This window comes from Desmodus rotundus, chromosome 9 (assembly GCF_022682495.2).
Source record: "Desmodus rotundus isolate HL8 chromosome 9, HLdesRot8A.1, whole genome shotgun sequence".
NCBI classification, from domain to species: domain Eukaryota; kingdom Metazoa; phylum Chordata; class Mammalia; order Chiroptera; family Phyllostomidae; genus Desmodus; species Desmodus rotundus.
In genome coordinates, this window is record NC_071395.1 from 97,782,124 (window position 1) to 97,800,118 (window position 17,995).

Consider the following 17,995-nt stretch of genomic DNA (forward strand, 5'->3'; position numbering starts at 1 on the left):
CGTTCGTGATAAACTGGGAAGATTTTAACTTAACTATAGCTGCTTTACCTTCCTTATATGGAACTTCCTATGTGCCTCATCGGCATAGAAAGCTCAGGACACGTTTTTAGAGAAATGAAGCAAGTCGCAAAGCAGTAAGTACACTGTTGTCATCAGTGTAAAGAGGCATAGAAATACATGCTTATTCATCAAAAAAGGATATTCATCCAGAGTTAGAAGTTATCCCTGATTGGGAAATTAACATTTCAAAATTTGTATTTTCTGTTTTTCTGTGTTTTCTAGGTTTAACAAGGTAGCAGGTGATACTTTAAAAAGTAAAATAAAACAGGTGTCATTTTATTATTTTTTTTAAAGTTGGGAGCAGCTATCTGATTGATAAAAAGTTGCAACAAATTTTAAAATGAGTTACTTTTAAGACGAGGGTAATCCCCAAGCGTTGTTTAGTTTTAGTGAGGAAGCCACCACAGCCAGGACGGTTTCTGACTCAGCAGTTCTCTGTCTCTGGGAACGCACAGCAGAATGCCGCAAGTCATCCCCTTTCTCAAGCCTCCCCATCTTATTCTGAGGACGTGTTTTGTCTCAGATAATTTGTTTAGGGGCTTCGTTTACCTCTTAGCACTTCCTCCCTTTAGTAAGCATCTCTATGAACCAGCTTTCTGAATACGAATATTCCAAAGACTCCTACCAAACGCACGTTCAAAACCTTCCTAGGAAAGTTACTTCCGGTGCTGTTATAAGTTGCATTGCTGGCCCTAAGCAATCAGCTGGTAATGACCCCACGAATGGAGAAAAGAGGAGATTGGCTTGCCTCCAACTTGTCCTTATGTCTTTCCAGCCTGACCTCTCTGTGCATGGGGAACTGATGGGGTCAAACTAGAAGGCAAATTCCCATGAGGCCTTGTGGGTTAATTAAAGGGGAAAAACTGTAGGGTGGTCCAGATATCACCCAATGAAGACCCACCCACTGCCATGCTTAAACAGTCTTGACCAGCTGCTCTGAACACCTGTGGGGTTTACTGTTAAAACCGGGGGACCCGCCGTTAATAGCAGACTGGGTAGGTACACTGGGGCGGGTTCATTCCTGCAGGAGGAGGGGCAGTGATGGGGGTTTTGAGGAGCTGGGAATGTTCTGTTTCTTGTTCTCAGCGCTGGTTACAAGGGTGTGTTCAGTTCCTAAAAATCCATTCAGTGTACTTATGTGTGCTGTTTGGTATATGTGTACTTCAATAAAACGTTAAAGAAATTACAATAAACCCAACTGGGGACCCCTACTGCCCTTCCCAGAGCAAGGCTCCTTAGTTGCACCAGCACTGAACCTGTCGAGAGCCCGGTGGCAGAGGCTCTAGAGGAGAATTCCTTCCTCGTCTGCCCCAGCTTCTGGCGGCCCCAGGAGCCCGTGGTCCCGTCACTCCAATCTCTGCCTTTGAGGCCACATTGTGTGCTCCTCTCATCTCAGAGCTCCCTCTGCCTCTGGGTTTTTCATTTTTGTTGTTTTTTTTTAAGGTATACCACTTACATTACACAAGAAGAATTTGTCGGGAAGAGAAAATCGTTTCTCCTCTATCCATCTTAGGGTCATTGGTTGGGCCATGCAATTGAGACTGACAACAGACACGTTTATTGTTCTCCACAATAAATTTGTGGAAAGGTGACAAGACAAAGGAAAAGGACTGTGTTTTGGGGGGCAGCAGATTGTGGGCAGGTGAATACGTGGGGGGAAACCATGGAAAATAAGGGCTAATTAGTCAAGTCTGTTACACATACCCCTCTGGTGCCAGCCAGGGGCTGGTATGAGTCTGGAGTTGTCTCTGTTGATGGAGAATCGCCCTGCCCTTCCTAGGAGAGAGGCCAAGGGCAGCCGGTTTTTCTTGCGTCTGCTTTCTCTCAGGTGCCATGAGGTTAAAACTATCCTTATGTCAGAGTGACGTGTTTGGGGTGGCATACTCCGGAGCCCTTCAAAGACAAGATGAAATACGTTTTTTCTCGGGATCCTTTGAAACACATATTTCTTCTAAGTTACGTTAGGAAAACATGGCCTTTGCCCTTTCTTACTGCAATGCGGGTGGGCGGGGGTGGGGGCAGGGGGGAGCATCTGCCCTTGGAAGAAGAAAAGGACTGAAGCGAGATTAATCTTCATTTCCCAGCACTGATGGCCCAGATCTGAACACTTGAGGCTTTTGCAATAAGGAAGGTCAGGTTTCAAAGATCACTATCTCCATTAAGCTCCACTGCTGTTTTGGAAAAAGTGAGAAAATCCTTCAAGTAACAAATATTCTTAGGCTTGGCAACATATAACCAACTGAATGCGTGTTTCTGTCTGACCCTATTCCTGTCCCCTTTGGTTACCCCTTCCCACACCCCAGCATAGCCTCAGAAAAAGTTCTTCCTTTAAATAATTTAAAGAGCCAAGATGTTAATCAAAGAAATAGCAGCAGAGGATCAGAAAAGGCGCAGGAAAAGGAAAAGAATTATCCTACTCATCCCAGCCCTTTACTTAAGTTCTAAAGGAATGACGTGCGCTTTTTGCATCACAGAGAAAGAAAGAAAATATGATAATGTTAACTGAGCACCTTCTGTTCTCCAAGCCTCTTCCTAGTTATTTTCACCAAAACCCTGGGAGTGAGATGTCATTGTCCCCTTTCAAAGATATGGCCACAGCAGCCATGAGGTGGAAACAACTGTCCGTTGCCAGATGAATGGATAAACACGACGCAGGCCATCCTTACCCTGCGTATTTATGATTCAGCCTCGAGGAATGAAATGCTGACACACGCCACAACCCGGATGAGACAGCCAGACAGTATGCTAAGTGAAATGGGTCAAACGGAGAAGGACAAATAGTACAGGGTTCCACGGTCAATGTAAGAAACCCCCCCAAATGGAGAGAATTTTTCTGAGTTTCTTTGAGTCAAGCTGACCAGGGAGCAAGATCTCAAACACTCTGGAGAATACAGTTTGATGGCCGCTTTTATCGCGTCTGAAATGCAGTAAGGAAGATTGTATCAAGAAGGGAAAAAGTGAGGCAGGGATTGGATTACAGGACAAGTAACAAGATCATGTGCTCTCCGGAGGGTTAATACCCGCCTTGAGGAGGATTCTGGCATTTCAAAGCTGTGCTATCCTAGATGCACCAGGAAAATGGACAGGGCTGTGTACAACCTTTCACTAAAGAAGTTGCAGGCCTGGGGCGTGACTACCACCTTGACCTGCCCAGTGAGGAATTTGTGATCAGATCACCCTGTGAGGTTACTTTCCATTGAACTTTTTTTTCTCCATCCACACCACTTACGTAAAGTACCTAGACTGGGCAAATCCACAGAGACAGAAGGTAGAATAGCAGTCCACAGAGGTTGAGGGGAGGGAAAAAGGGGGAGTTATGGGTTCATAGGTACAGGTACAGGCTTTCTGTTTGGAACGATGAAAAAGCTCTGAAAATAATGGTGATGGTCACACAAGGTTGTGAATGAAATTAATGCCACTAAACTGTACATTTCAAATGGTTAAAATGGCAGCCCTGGCTGGTGTGGCTCCGTGGATTGAGCACCGGCCTGCGAACTAAAAGGCCACCAGTTCCATTCCCAGTCAGGGCACACGCCTGGGTTGCAGGCCAGGTCCTCGGTTGGAGGTGTGCGAGAGGCAACCAATCGATGTTTCCTCTCGCACATTGATGTTTCTCTCCCCTCTGTCTAAAAAGTAAATAAATAAAATCTTTTTAAAAAATGTTAGATTCCACATGTGTAGAGTTGGGGGTTGATGCCACTAACCTCCATGTTGTTTAAAGGTCAACTATTTATTTACATTAAAGCCGTTCTTTGTAGGCGTTAGGAGGCATATTTATTTTTCTTTTTGTCCTTTAATGATTGTCAAAGTTCAAACAGAGGCGGGACCAGGCAATAACACAGACAAGGCCGTCGGGCAGCAGAGGCTTATGAGGATGTGGTCAGACAACATTCGATGAGTGATGTGTTTACATTTTTCCCACTCACCCACTCTTCATCTGAGACGCAAGCTCAGGTCAGGAAATTAGCCCAGAGGAGACGTGAGAAGCTCATGTTTATTCGACAGTTTCTGCTTCGTCTGGACATCAGTGTTATTCCTGTCTACTTATCATTTTTTCTCCACAGGATGATTTATCACACATTACACAGATAGGTTCAAACCCCGACTTCTCCTCATAACGGCGATGTGCTTTGGACAATTAATCTCACCGTTTCTGTAGCCTTTTTTAAAATTGTAGTAAAATATACATAACATAAATTTTACCATTCTAACCATTTTTTAACATTTTTTCGTGTATTTTTAGGGGGGGGAAGGGAGGGAGAAAGAGTGGAAGAGAAACATCAATGTGCAAGAAATACATTCACTGGTTGCCTCTCACACCCCCTCACTGGGGACCTGGTGGACGATCCAGGCGGGTGGCCTGACCAGGAATTGAACCAGTGATCCTTTGGTTTGCAGGCCAGAGCTCAGTCTACTAGGCCACACCAGCCAGGGCTAAAATTTAACTTTTGACGCCTCAAAAGCTTAGGTGCCCCTCGAAAGCTCAGTGTGCCTGAGGGATTGGCTCCAGGAGCCCCTCAAACACCATAACTCGCGGATGTTCAAGCCCCTACATAAAATGTCGTAGATCCATGCTTACAATTGGCCCTTTGCACCTACGAACCCCCAACCATGGACCCAAAACAGCAAAGGCATGTATTGAAAAACATCCCACATATAAGTGAACCTACACAGTTCAAACCCCTGTTATTCAAGGGTTAGCTGTAGAGTGATTCCCTGAGCCAGTGTCAGAGAATTTTGAGAAGTCACTGGATTGTCATATTCAAGTTCATCTTTGTCTCCCACCCCCGGTGTCGGGCACAATATATAGCCAATAGCAAGACTTGGTCACTTTTGTACTTAACTTTAACATTTAAGCCCAAACCTGAGAGGACACCAGCCTAGATACTGAATCATCCAAAATCTCTAACGGAAATCAGCGATCTTAGGGTTTCTGGCTTGTTTGCTTTGCTCCCAAGCCCCCTCCACCACCACCGCCCTGGCACACAGAGATTGACTCTCCTTTTTGGTACCAGGTCCTGGGCACATTTGACAAAAGGCCACTGAAGAAGGTTTAAGTACCGCATTCTCTCTTGGGAAATAATAATAGCTAATTATTATCAGGCCCATCGTGACAGTCCAGCACGACGCACCTACCAGAGTAAGGTGACATGAAGCAGCCAGCATGACTTACAAACCATTGTGTTTTTGCCTGAAATATTTATCCTACATGTAATGAACCCTTTAGACGCCGTTTCCATCTTATAGGAAATATATGAGACAGAGGAATAAGTTAAGTAACACCACCAACCAGTAGACAGTGACGGAATGTAAGACATTCCTCAAGACAATTGGCCTTCTTTCCCGAACATGTCAACACCACGGGAAAGTAGGGGGCGGGGTGCTCTGGATGAGAGGAGACTGAAGAGATATCAAACAGCAACATATATCATGTCAACCTTCAGTAGGTTCTGATTCAAAAAACCAAAACTATAAAATGGGCAATTAAGAACACCTGAATATGGACCAGAAATTATTATTAGGGAATTATTATTCTTATTATGATAATGATACGGTTATGAAGGAAACCATCCTTGTTAGGGCATGAATGCTGAGGTACGTAGGGCCGAAGTGCCGTGATGTCTCACAATTACCTTCAAAAGGTTTAGCAAAAAATAAATAAATAAATACACATCACACACACATGCCCTGCATGTAGGTGAAGCAAATACAACAAAATATTAACAGTTGTTAAATCAGGATGTCGGGTCTTTTGGTAATCATTGTACTATTCTCTCAACCTTTCCATATATTTGGACCTTTTCCAAATTAAAAATTTATTTTAGAAAATAAAAAGCAGCCCTGGCTGGTGTAGCTCAGTGGACTGAGTGCTGGCCTGCAAAGCAAAGGGTCGCTGGTTTGATTCCAAGCCAGGGCGCATGCCTGGGTTGCAGGCCAGGTCCCCAGTAGGGGGCACGTGAGAGGAAACCACACATCGATGTTTCTCTCCCTCTCTTTCTCCCTCCCTTCCCCTCTCTAAAAATAAATAAATAAAATATTTTTAAAAAACGATCGCCTTTTATGTAAATAAATAAATAAAATAAAAATAGAAACGACAACCACGAAACAAATAGCTAATGTTTCCTGAGTGCGTGCTAAGTGCCCGGCTGTGCTGTAAGATTCGACGGAGCAGCTCATTGGACCTCCGCAACAACTCTGTGAGCTGGGTGCTGAGATGCCTCTCACTTCAGTGACAAGGAAAATATTCAGTCATATAGCCCCGATCTTTCACAGAGAGAACATGGGGCCATGTCAAGGCCAATTGCTGACAGGCCTAAAGCGAATTATTCCCCTTACAATAGATGCCCAAGACCAATATCACAGGAGCTCAGAATGACCCCCCCCCCCCGCATCTCGGGTTATTCAGTGCTCTCCTGACCCAAGAAACGCATCTTCCATTTTTACCCCTTAAGTATTGACTAATGCAGCTACTGCTATTGCTAAAGCCCCATCTCTTAGGACGTTGCGTAATAGAATGAATCCTGCCAGAATATTGTTTGATTTTTAATGTAGGGGTCCACTCATTCAGTTTTGAAAGCAGGAAGGGGAAACAGCCACGTGGACTCAGCAGCTAACAGCTATGGGACCCAGAGAAGATGGTTTTACCTCTCTGGTCCTTCCCTTGTGAAATGAAGAATTTGGCCACAGAAAAGCAGTATAAGATTCTTTCCAACTTCGCCTTGCTACAGCCAGAGTTTAGAATAAGCAGTTGCACAACCAATCTCTCTTCTATTTTATTTAATTATGAAACTTTTTTTAAAGAAAATTATGACTGGACAAATCACTTCCCATCTTAAGTTTTATGTTCTATTTTAAAAGTGTTTTTCTGTGGACGTCCCCTGGCCTATTTTTCACCCCCTCAGTGTGTTTATTTAATAATCAAGGACAGAGATCCCTTGGGACCTGAGGCAAGAGATTCAAGGTTCAACCAGTGGGACACGTTGGGGTGGGGAGTGCATTTTAAGTTGTAAGTCTACCCGTCAGGTCGGAAACGGTCAGGCATGCTAAGCTCGAGTCTCAGCCTTCTTCAGTTCCCCAGGGTCCTGTTCCACCAAGGGGAGGAAGTGCACTATGTAAACCTTCAACTACCTGCAGGGGAGGAACAGACGGATTGGTGAGTGGGACGCACAAGAATTCTGCTGAAATCTGTTCAGTCTGCAAAACTGTCCCAGCCAAAGAGCCTTTCCATCCTAATTAACTTCAGTGAGAGTGACCAAGGCCAACTCCTCTGAGATGTTAGATATAATACAGATTCTGGTCCTCCAACTGAATCATTGGAAATGGGTCCTGGGTCTGATTTCTACGAGTTGCATGTGGTCTGTGATCAGCGCCATACTTCACGTGGAAACCTGGAAAAAAACTGCTATGCAGGTGAGCTTGCTAGAACCCCAGCCATGAGAACGACATGCTCACCTGCCCACCTCTACTCATCTTGCTACTGCCAGCCTCACCCCGGGTCCCCCAAACAGGGGTTCTCCAGCATTTTCCTAACTTAGGAAATGGTCTTTAGCAAAAGAAACTTTTCACTGAGATTGATTTTTTCACCTTTATTTCACACTTTTTAAGTAGAGACATTTTGAACTTCTCTTGGAAGGTATTTAAGGTTGTCATTCTCATTTGTTGTCACTAGTCATTTTAAATATTATACATACAGTATGTATGTCAACTGCACAATGGGGCATGAAACCCAAAGAGCCCTGCAGAGAGTGGGGTGGCCCTTCACCACCGACGCCCAGCCATCATGGGAAACTGACCTTGCTCATTGCCAAACTTGATGGGAATGTGCAAAGGCCTCGCTTCACTTTGATCGAGCTGTCCTTGCTCAGAGGCTGCCCTCCCTCCCCCAGCCCAGGACGGTCCAGCACCAGTATTTCTAAATCAGGACAAAAGGCAACAAAGTGTAAACTCTACATTCCATTCTGTCTGCAAGAAAGCTCTGTGCAAGTTCCCTTCTTGGCAAGAGAGAAAGTGAAGGAGTGTGGGAGAGCTTTGAAAGGGGACTGAATAGGGTAAAGCGTCATGTCCCAAAATGTGGTCCATGCACTTTCTTCTACAAAACATTTCCATTTTTAAATGAGGTTGGGGAATCATGCATATTAATGACCCTTTTGGAGATTCTCACTGCGCATTGGCGTGTTAAATGTTCTGAGAAAGCCTACCAAAAACCTGTTTACGACTAATGCAAGATTTCCTAAAGCTATTTGACCATACAAATAGCTTAAAAAAAAAAAGTCCTTTTGTTCCCTATTATGTAACACCCGTGAACATTTGTTCTGAGGAATACAAATTGTGAAATGCTGGTTTAATGGAAAATCACGACATTAGGTGTTGGCAAGTCTAGACTGGAATCTCTTCCTTGCTGTGGGCTCTTGGGAAATGTACGTGACCTCTCTGAGCCTCCATTTTGCCATGTGTAAAATTAACTAATAATTCCAACCTCATGAGTGGATGGTGAGGATGAAATAAGCAAGGATATTGCTAGGCACCTGAGGGGGGCCTGGTAAATGGTAACTTCCATTTATAAGTGGTGTGACAACCAGTTGGTTGGGCATCTTCCCACAAAGCAAAAGGTGGCCGCTTTGACTCCCAGTCAGGGCACATGCCTGGGTTGTGGGCCAGGTCTCCAGCTGGGGTGCATGCAAGAAGCACCAGATCAATGTTTCTCTCACATCGATGTTTCTCTCCCTCTCTTCCCTCTCTCCAAAAATAAATAAATAAAATCTTTAAAAAATAAATACAGATATATAATAAAATAAAAATGATACCTCCTGGAATGCAGGTGGTGGGGCCCTTTCCAGATCCCCCTTCAGAATTAATTCTGCTGCTGGGGATGCTGCCTAAAGACAGCCCTAGCTCTCAGCCCTCTGGTCCAAGGACATGCCCCACCCTTAGGACAGCTCTGGAGGGAACACAGATCTGACTCTCACCCTATTTGGGGACCAGTATGAAGGGCTATGTCAGTTTCAGAGCTTTCCATGTGGTTGGCTAAGACCCCCCTTGAAACTGTACTGCAGCCTATTTTGGGAAAGCCCCCCTCCCAAGTCCTTCCTCCCTCCTCTTCCCATCCCTCCCTTCTCCTCCTTTCTACAGGTATTAATCCAAGAGCACTCCCTAATACATGTCCTGCACACAAATTTCCACCTGAGACTCAGCCTCCTGGGAACCCAGCAGGCACCACTGGGATTCTAAGAGCCTGCCTCTCTCTTATCAGGGCTTTGATGGCAGGAAAGAGAGGCATGCACAGCTCAAAGGACCTCAGCGAGACCCAGATGTATGCCCCTAAGGGAGCCTGAGGCCCATAAACAAATGCATCCTATGCCGGGAAAATGTCCTTCCCAGCGATGATTGGGAGAGGCTCCTTCAGAAGGACAGAGGATGGTCTTGTCCTCAAAGTGAGGCCCACCAGCATCACCCGAGCAGCTTGAAAACAATGGAGCGTGCCAGGACCAGCCCCAGGCTGCCTTCAGAGTAGGTCTGGGATGATCCTGGGAATCGACATTTGTAACAAATCCTTCAAGTGATGCTGATGCCAGCCATCCCTGGACCACCCTTGGAGAATCAGAGCTGCAAACTTTGTCTGTAAGGGGAAGATAGGGGGTATTTTAGTCTTAGCAGACCATCTAGTCTCTGTCATAACCACTCCGCTCTGCTGTTCTCGTGGGGAAGCAACCACAGACAATATGTGAGACAAATGAGCGTGGCTGTGCGCCAGAACAGCTTTACTTATAATGACAAGCAGTGGCCTGGGTGTGGCCATCCGCCATGGTTTTGCTCAAGGCATGGTCCTGAGATCATCAACATCACCCTGGACCCTGCCAGAAAATGCAGAATCTCAGGCCCAGCCCGGGAATTACTGAATCAGAAGCTGCAATTTAACAAGATGATCGGGTTAGTTTCTAGTAAGCTTGAGTTTGAGAAGGAATGCTATAAAGTGTCCACTGGAGCAAGAAGACAGATCCGTATCAAGGCGAGGCCAGGCAGAACAGAGGGAAGGCTGAAACCCAGGCTGTGCCAGCTGTCTTGCAAAAGTGTGCCTTGCAGAGCAGGTCAGCTCCGCCTGCTCCTTGACTGGGCAAACCGAGTAAGCTCTGCTTGTCTAGCTGGGGGCCAGTGGTTTATGAATGTAAAGGGCACACGTTTGTTAAAAAGATGTAGTCAAGCTGATATATAGAGAAGAAAAAAAATAGCAACCTTCTTATTTTTGAGGGGAAGTAGAATGTTAGAGATTATTTTGATTGCCAGGAGGAGCTCATCTTCCTGGTTCTCGCGGTCCTGTTTTTCCAGTAGAGACTTTGCAGTATTGCATTAGCTGAATGATTCTGCAACAGCATTGAAATGACATAAAATGTCTGTGTGTCTGTGTGTGTGTGAGTGAGCGTGATTCTGAGGGCGGATTTGTGCTGGCCCATCTGTTTCTCTGGAGAATGTATCCAGAATTAATTCTATCAGAAACAACAGGCTCGCTTGGCAGCATAACCCTGGTAGATGCGAATATAAAAGGCCTGTTCAGAACTGTCCTCATAAGGGACATGACCACAGCATAGAGGCAGATACATCTTGTCCTCCTCTCCACCCTGACAAAAGCCCAGAGATGCTTTATTGGCTGCACTTAAAACTCCATCCTCTAAAGCAATGGTTGGCAAACTTTTTCTGTAAGGGCCCAGATAGCAAAATGTTAGGCTTTGCCAGCTATAAGGTCTCAGTTACAACTGCTTGACTCTGCCACTGGAGCACAAAGGCAGCCATAGACAACATGTAAATGAATGGGGGTGGCTTGTTCGATAAAACTTGATTTGCGAAAGCAGGCAGGGAGCTGAATCTGGCCTACAGACTTGTTTGCTGACTCTTGCTCTAAAGTCTGGTCCAAACCACTGCTTCTCCAATTTCACTGTGCATAGAAGTCCCCAGGGTATCTTGCTAAAATGTAGATTCTGATTCAATAGATGGGGCTTGAGATTCTGCATTTGTTAAGCAGCTCACCCATAATGATGAGGGTAGTGGTCTAGGACCACCCTTGGGGCAGCAAGTTCCCAACCTTGGATGCACCCTGGAATCACCCGGAGAGCTTTGAAAATGCCACAGCCTGATTCTGACCTCCACACCCTGGGATTCTGATTTCACGGAGGTGGCCTGTGCATCAGAATGTTTAAAGCCCCCAGGTAATTCTGGTCTGCAGTGACAATGAAGAATCCAGCGTGGCAGATGAGTGACAGGCTCAGGAGTTTCTTCCTTGATAAACGTGAGATTCACTACTCGAATTTCTAAAATGGCCCATTCACTCAGAGTGAATTATCCTTTGAGAAAGGAAAATTATTTCTTCCTAAGAGGAATGACACTGTTTCTTGTGTGTAAAGTAACCACATCCCTGAATTAGCCAAAGAAGATTAGATTTAGAGCCCAAATAGACGAGTAAATTTTATAGAAGGGATGAGCCCCTTCCTCTGAGATTGGGGCTGGAAGACAAACGTAAGATACTGGTGGGAGAGAACTTAGAACTTCCGTCATCTGTGGTGACTGTTTTGTAGAGGAGGAGATATTCAACCAGCGAGCACTTTCTGAACATTTGGCATGTCCCAGGGAAGGTTATCTGCTGAGCACAGGAATGGAAGTGGAGTAAAGGACTGGAAGAAAATTGTGAAATTTTAGAATAGGTTCTGAGAACACTAGGAGAAGACGCAGAGCAGGGGACAAATGGACGTTCCCGAGCTCTCACGGACCAGTTCCAATTAGAGACAGTGTTCAGCTGTACAGAAGGAAGAATTTGCTGGCAGTGAAACTGTCCAAAGCCATCATGAATTGGAAATGATGAACCCCCAGTCACTGGATGATTTCAACCACCAGTAAAATCAGCACTTGTCAGCTACACAAGTTTCGTTTTCAATAGAAAGGACGGCAGAGTGCAGCGTTACTAGTTATGTTGGCTCTTAATAATTAAACTGCCAACCTTTGCTCCTGAATGACTTCTTAAATCCTCTTTAGAGTGCAGTCCAGTCTGTCTCTGCAACAGCATCCCTTCTAGTTATTTGCATTATCGATCCACTTTGAATGGAAGAAAAAGGGGTGGCACAGAGTCAGTGTGCTGGGAATCGCACACAGCCCACCGCTGTGTTCTCGCATCGGCCGAGGTAATGTATCAAGTGCGGGGCAGTGGAAACAAAGGGGCCTCGAATTGCTAAAGTGGATGGAAACGGAGTGAGGGAGCCAAGAATTGAGTGTAGAGTGGAGATGCTCGACAACAGTGAAAAGTCCTCCCAACTCTGACACTAGGTGGTTCCAAGAAAACACCTGTGCTTCTGTTTGCTCTTGTGGTTCAAAAGTAAAAGCTTCATGTAAGAAGCCAAGGCATCACTACATAAATTATTCAGGGCTTGAAGTCCTTTCGAGAATTGCTCTCTGGCCTTGGAGGCAGGGATCTTCTTCCATATCCCAAGTCTGGGTCAGGGCTGCATTTTCCATCTCTCCCATCTAGAGAAAGGCTACCTACCCATGCGTGGCTAGGCCACAGGTAACTAGGCTTCCTCCAGCTCATGTCTTTGTGGTTCTCGAAAGCATCACCTTGTGCTTAGCTTACAGTAGAGTCTTTTCTCCAAAGCCTGGAACTGTTGTATGAGCTAGATGCGGTGTTGCTGGGAAAGCATTTCCGAGCCAGAGGGAGGCCGTGTGATACAGCGGTATGCCCGGGTTCTGGCATCAGCTTTGCCACTTCCCAGGTGATGACTGTAGGTAGGTTGTTTTCTGCTCAGTGCCGTCCTCACCACTGGTATGAGGACAACAGTGATGCCTACCTCAGAGGGTTGTTATGAGGACACAAAGTATTTAGAGTAGCACCTGGCAGGTACAAAGGTGAGTGCCCGGCCTTTGTCAGTTATTATATAGTTCCTATCTTTTAGAAGCTGGGAGAAAGATACACTTATGTGGACATGCTTTTACAACACATGCAGCCAACAGAATAAGCCCATAAAACAAAAGCAAAGTGGGGTAGTTGCCATTTTATTTCTCTATTGTAGGTTTTACTTGCTTATAATGTCAGGCACCGACTCTTTGGCTTGGCATCAAAGCCCTTCATGATCTCATGCCAACGTTTCTACGCATGTCACACACTTGTTTTGTACAGGAGGCAAATTTACGCTCAGAGACTAAGCTTGTCCTTACCAATAATTTATTTAACACAGGTTCACTTCAGGAATTACAATAATTTCACAAGCCAATAGCATACCAAGTAATATGTCTTTTAGTAAAGAAGTAACATACTCTAAACCAATGGTAGAATAATTCCACTACCGTTCCAGGCAAGGGGAAGTGCAAGGGGTAGAGTTCAAATGTAGTTGAGTCGTATCTTCCTAGGAGTTGGCTGTCAGGAGAGGGGACTTAGCCAACCAAGAGTTGTCAGTACAAAAGTGGATGTCCCTGTTGCTAGGGAATCATGGTGCCAGTGTTGATGGGCAAGATGATCCCCGTCAGGGGCCACTTCATGGTTTCACCACCGCCTGTAAAGAATCACCTCACTGTGGTGATTAACGCCCCGAGGCCTCTGGAGAGCTACTCGCACAGGCGGTGGGTACCTTACCCAGACCGAACACGCTCCGACGTGCCTCACACACTCCCCGCAGTCATAGTCTAATTGTCCTTTTGCCACAGTTGCTCCTCATGCATTCTTATCTGTAAGCCCCCAGCAGCACCCTCAGCAGCCGAGTCCAGCAGCAACCACAGATGCCAGTGGCATCCTGACAGCAGCTTCCCTCTGATATTGAAACAACTTCCCTTACAAAAACAATTTCATCCTTAGGTCCAACCGCTCCACCCTTGAAAACAACTTCACTCTTGTCATAAACAAGCGGTTCCGAAACCCTGTCAAACCACCACACAACACCGCTCTTCTTCACGAAGTAAAAAACCTACCCTTGAACCAAAGCAGACCATCAACTGTGGCTCCCATGGGCTCTATACCCTCTCAGCTCTGGAAACTTACCCACATAATTCACTTAAACTGTCTGTAATACAGTTTTCTCTCTCCTTTGCTGGTTGGTGTTTTCCCATCATCACCATCGAGCTGAGTAATTCTCTCCATGAAGACTTTCTTTAAAACCCATTAGATGGGATGTATCTACCCTTTTCCATGGTGGCTTAACATGGTACGCCTCCAATGGCAAATTTAGCATTCCCTCCCTTGGATCTGAGTTATCGTGGGAAGCCCACCAGATTTGAAGAGCCTTGAAAGACAGACTGGGCCTTCTGTATTCTCATGTCCTATCCTCCGACGCGAGCCCACCATCATCACCTTGCAGACCACGATGTAGCAGGCATTTGACAAATGTAGGTCAGCTATGTGAGTCTCTTGGACATAGGAAAGCATATTAATGGAATGGAGATTGGGAAGAATTCTCTGCCTGGCCCAAGATGGGCAAGAAAGAGCAGATGGCTATAATCCTGGGGCTGTAAGCATTTATTAAAGTTAGATATTTAATGTTTGAGAACAGATTCTTTTACATAGTATCAGGCATCTCTCAGGTGCTGGCTACACTCATATCCCATTCTAAAAGAATGACCCCGCACGCACAGCCCCTGATGAAATGATGGATGAGTGCATTGTGTTCGACAGACCAAGTCCAATCTCCCGACCTGGGCTGATTGGATCAGAGAGCCTGGCTACCTATGGACTCATGGGACACGACGAGCTCAGCCAATGGTTCTCTCTGCTAAGAAGTCTCCACTGGGACTTGGAAATACCCAACCAGGAGCTGTAAACACCAGAGTTGCTCTGATGATGATAAAAACACAGCTCCATGTATTGAGCATGTAGCTGTATATGACATCACTGTGCTGAGTAATTAAGGACCTCACCTTATTTATTCCTCACAATTGGTGGAGGCTGTTATTAGCTGCCCTTTATAGATGAAGAAGCTGGAACCAGAGAAGTTAAGTGGTACGCCAGGAGTCAAATTCAGGGAATCTTTCTCTAGAGTCTGTGCCTTTAACCTGTGTGCTGAAATGTCTCCCCAGGGCAGGAAAGGACAGCATGGAATGTCCCGAAGACTCACAAATGAGGCACCCTTCAAAGGTCATGGACAAGCCAGAGGAAGCAGAGGAAGCCATCGCAGGAGGAAAACACCACACCAGGAGGAGCAGAGACAGAAACCTAAAGATGACATAGCCGCAGAAAGACCTCATTTCCCGTCAGCTGTGAAACTCCCAGGGGCTTGGCAAATCCTGTGTTTCCTGCCTTAGGACTTTGTGAGCCTGACTGTTTATGATAAACTGACCTTTGCAAGAGCTAACCCGAGCAGGGCTTCTTTGCAATGAAAAGAACCGTGTGCTTGTTCAAAGCCTGTGTTTCCACGCGGCTTGTTCAGCTGGTGGACTCAGAAGTCACGCCCCTTGCAGGGTCCTCAACTCAGCGCAGCTCCGATCCTACAGAGCCTCCCGCTCAGGAAGACATTCCTTACTCAGAGTCAGAGGACCTTGCTGGAGTTCTAGCTCTGACGTGCTGACTTTGAAGTGGTCCCCGACGTGTTTAAACCTTAACAGCTTCCTTTATAAATTGGCCGGGGGGGGGGGGGGGGGGGGGAAGGGAGGGCCCAATAACAAAACATTTGTCCTGCCTCCTACCTCCAGCCAAGACTGTGCTGCTGATTACCTAAGAGTCTGTGAAAAGCCTGTTGAAATAGGGAGCATTTTTTTAAAGCTTAGCATTCTTAGGGCTTGTATGTAAACCATGGCTTTTTATCAGTGGCCCTGGGCCAGTAGTAAAGAAAAAGGTAATGTTATCACCGTTTCCCTCACTCTGTTTACAAAGTCACAGGTATTGCCAGAAAATACTCACATTCCTTTGTTCCCACTAATTAGTCAACTCTGGTTAACACCAGTCTCTTTATCAATAACACCCATCTATTTTTCCTTGGCTCTCTTTACACCTCAGCAGAAACACTCTGCTGGGCTGGTTCACCATGGCCTTGGCTCCAAGTCTTCCCACGTCACCCTGCTTCTCCAAACCTTACCTCACCCGCCAGCTTGGGCCTGGTTGGCCTCCTCCCCACCCCTAACAAGGGTTGTGGATCCTGGGCACAGGAAGGTAATTGGATTGTTTGGGGAGAAACCGACTTGGCAACAAAGAGATGGGCCAAATAGATATCAGCTAGAAAGTCCAGCCAACTGTGTGATTCTCTGATAGTTAAGTTTGTAAGACACAGAGGGTTTTAAATTTAGTGTAATCTTTTTGGTAGGTTTGTTTATAAATGAACCATGCCTCCCTCATAAATATTATTTTGTGGGTTTCTCCCAACTTCAGAAAGGTTTAGTGTCTCATTAAAACCACAAACCTCATGAACTCATAGTCTCCCTATCTTGTAACTCACGCAGGCACAACCAAAATTTCCAAGAAGAAATTATGAAATAGTGGATGCTTACTTTATTAAGTTATGGAATGAGAAGGACCCTGTGAAAGAGAAGCCCTGAGAGGGGGTTGCCAGGTAAAATATAGACCATTGAGTTAAATTTGAACTTCAGACATATAATAAATAAACAACCAATTGGTTTTTTTTTTTAGTGTATACTTCCCCATGAAGTACTTATTCTAAAAAAGTATTAGTTGTTAACCGAAATCCACATTTAACTGTGCATCCCATGTTTTTATTTACTAACTCTGGCAACCCCTACCCAGTTCTGACTCTTAAAACAGACATTTAAATTCTCCAGTCCTCAGAACCCTCTGTAGAATGACAAGGCTGAATAAGATGAACCTGAAGTCTCCTGCAGCTCAACAATTATGTAACTGTGTGACTCAAATACTAATGAAGTACAAATGTGATACTGGGTGAGTTATTTAATCTCTAGGATGATCAATTTCCTCATCTGCAAAATAAGGATGATAAAGCCAGCATCACAGAATTGTTACAACAGCGGACCTGACTCACGCCTTTGCCAAAGAGCTAGACAGCAGGTAAAGAAAGTGGTGAAAACCGATTTTGGTCAGTGACTACGGACAGCAGGGGGAAGAACTGATCTTCATTCCCATTTGTGCGGAGGTGACAGGCTGTTTAAAGGGACCATGTGGGAGGGAGGAAAAGGAGCCAGAGCTCCAGTAGAGTAAGGGAAGTGAAAATTACAAGGGCCTGATTAGTGGAGATGTGATTAAGCCAGCTGGGTCTGCTAGCTGGAAATTATTCAAGCAGGATTCTATTCCCGCATAAAGACTGGGGGGCAGAGGCCCTATCCTTACTGACTTCACATTTCAAAGGGAGGGCTTTCGAGTCTTTGAGAAAGAGGGGAGGGTTGGGACAGAGTTGTAGGAGGTAGATATACATCTCAATGGGAGGGAGGAAAGATTTACAACTGTAAGGTTTTATTTGTTTGTTTATTTGTTTGTTTGTTTGTTTTAGTAAATGCTCTAAGAAAGGAAGGTCAGGGGTCTATTGTCAGGTTTTGGCTAGAAAAAACTGTAAATTATTTTGGCAGCCCTGAGCTTTTCCCAACAGGAACTCAAAAGGGAGCTGCGTCATCTATCCCAAGGACAAGACCTTAGGCTACTAGGGTTGGCCAAGTCCCCTTAGGGCAGGGGTCTGGATAAAGTCCTTACTTGCCCAGCTTGCTTTGTAGTTCTCACCTTCAAAAGTGCCTGGCATAGGAACTTGTGCTCAACAAATACTCATTTGTCTTATTAATCCCCTCACCTCTTTCCTGCAGTCACAAATTGGTAGTTAAACAAAATCGTCATGGGGATGTAAATTATAGCGTGGGGAATAGACTCAGGGATACTGTGGTAACTCTGTGTGGGGCCAGGTGGGTACTGGAATTACTGGGGAGGTGGGGGGGGATCACTTTGTAAAGCACATGATGTCCACCTGAAATCAATACAAACTAAGTTGAAAGTAAACATCAATTGAAAAATGTACAGAAAATC

The 17,995-nt window shown here is 45.4% G+C and overlaps 1 protein-coding gene across 1 annotated transcript in view; it reads left to right on the forward strand.

Moving 5' to 3' along the window:
- Window positions 1-15,353, forward strand: part of SMIM36 (small integral membrane protein 36) — a 42,684-nt gene extending 27,331 nt beyond the window's left edge. Inside the window, exon 2 of the mRNA XM_045182394.2 lies at window positions 15,100-15,353. The gene's annotated coding sequence lies outside the window, so the exon portion shown is untranslated. The remainder of the gene's footprint in view (window positions 1-15,099) is intronic.
- The last annotated feature ends 2,642 nt before the right edge of the window (window positions 15,354-17,995 follow it).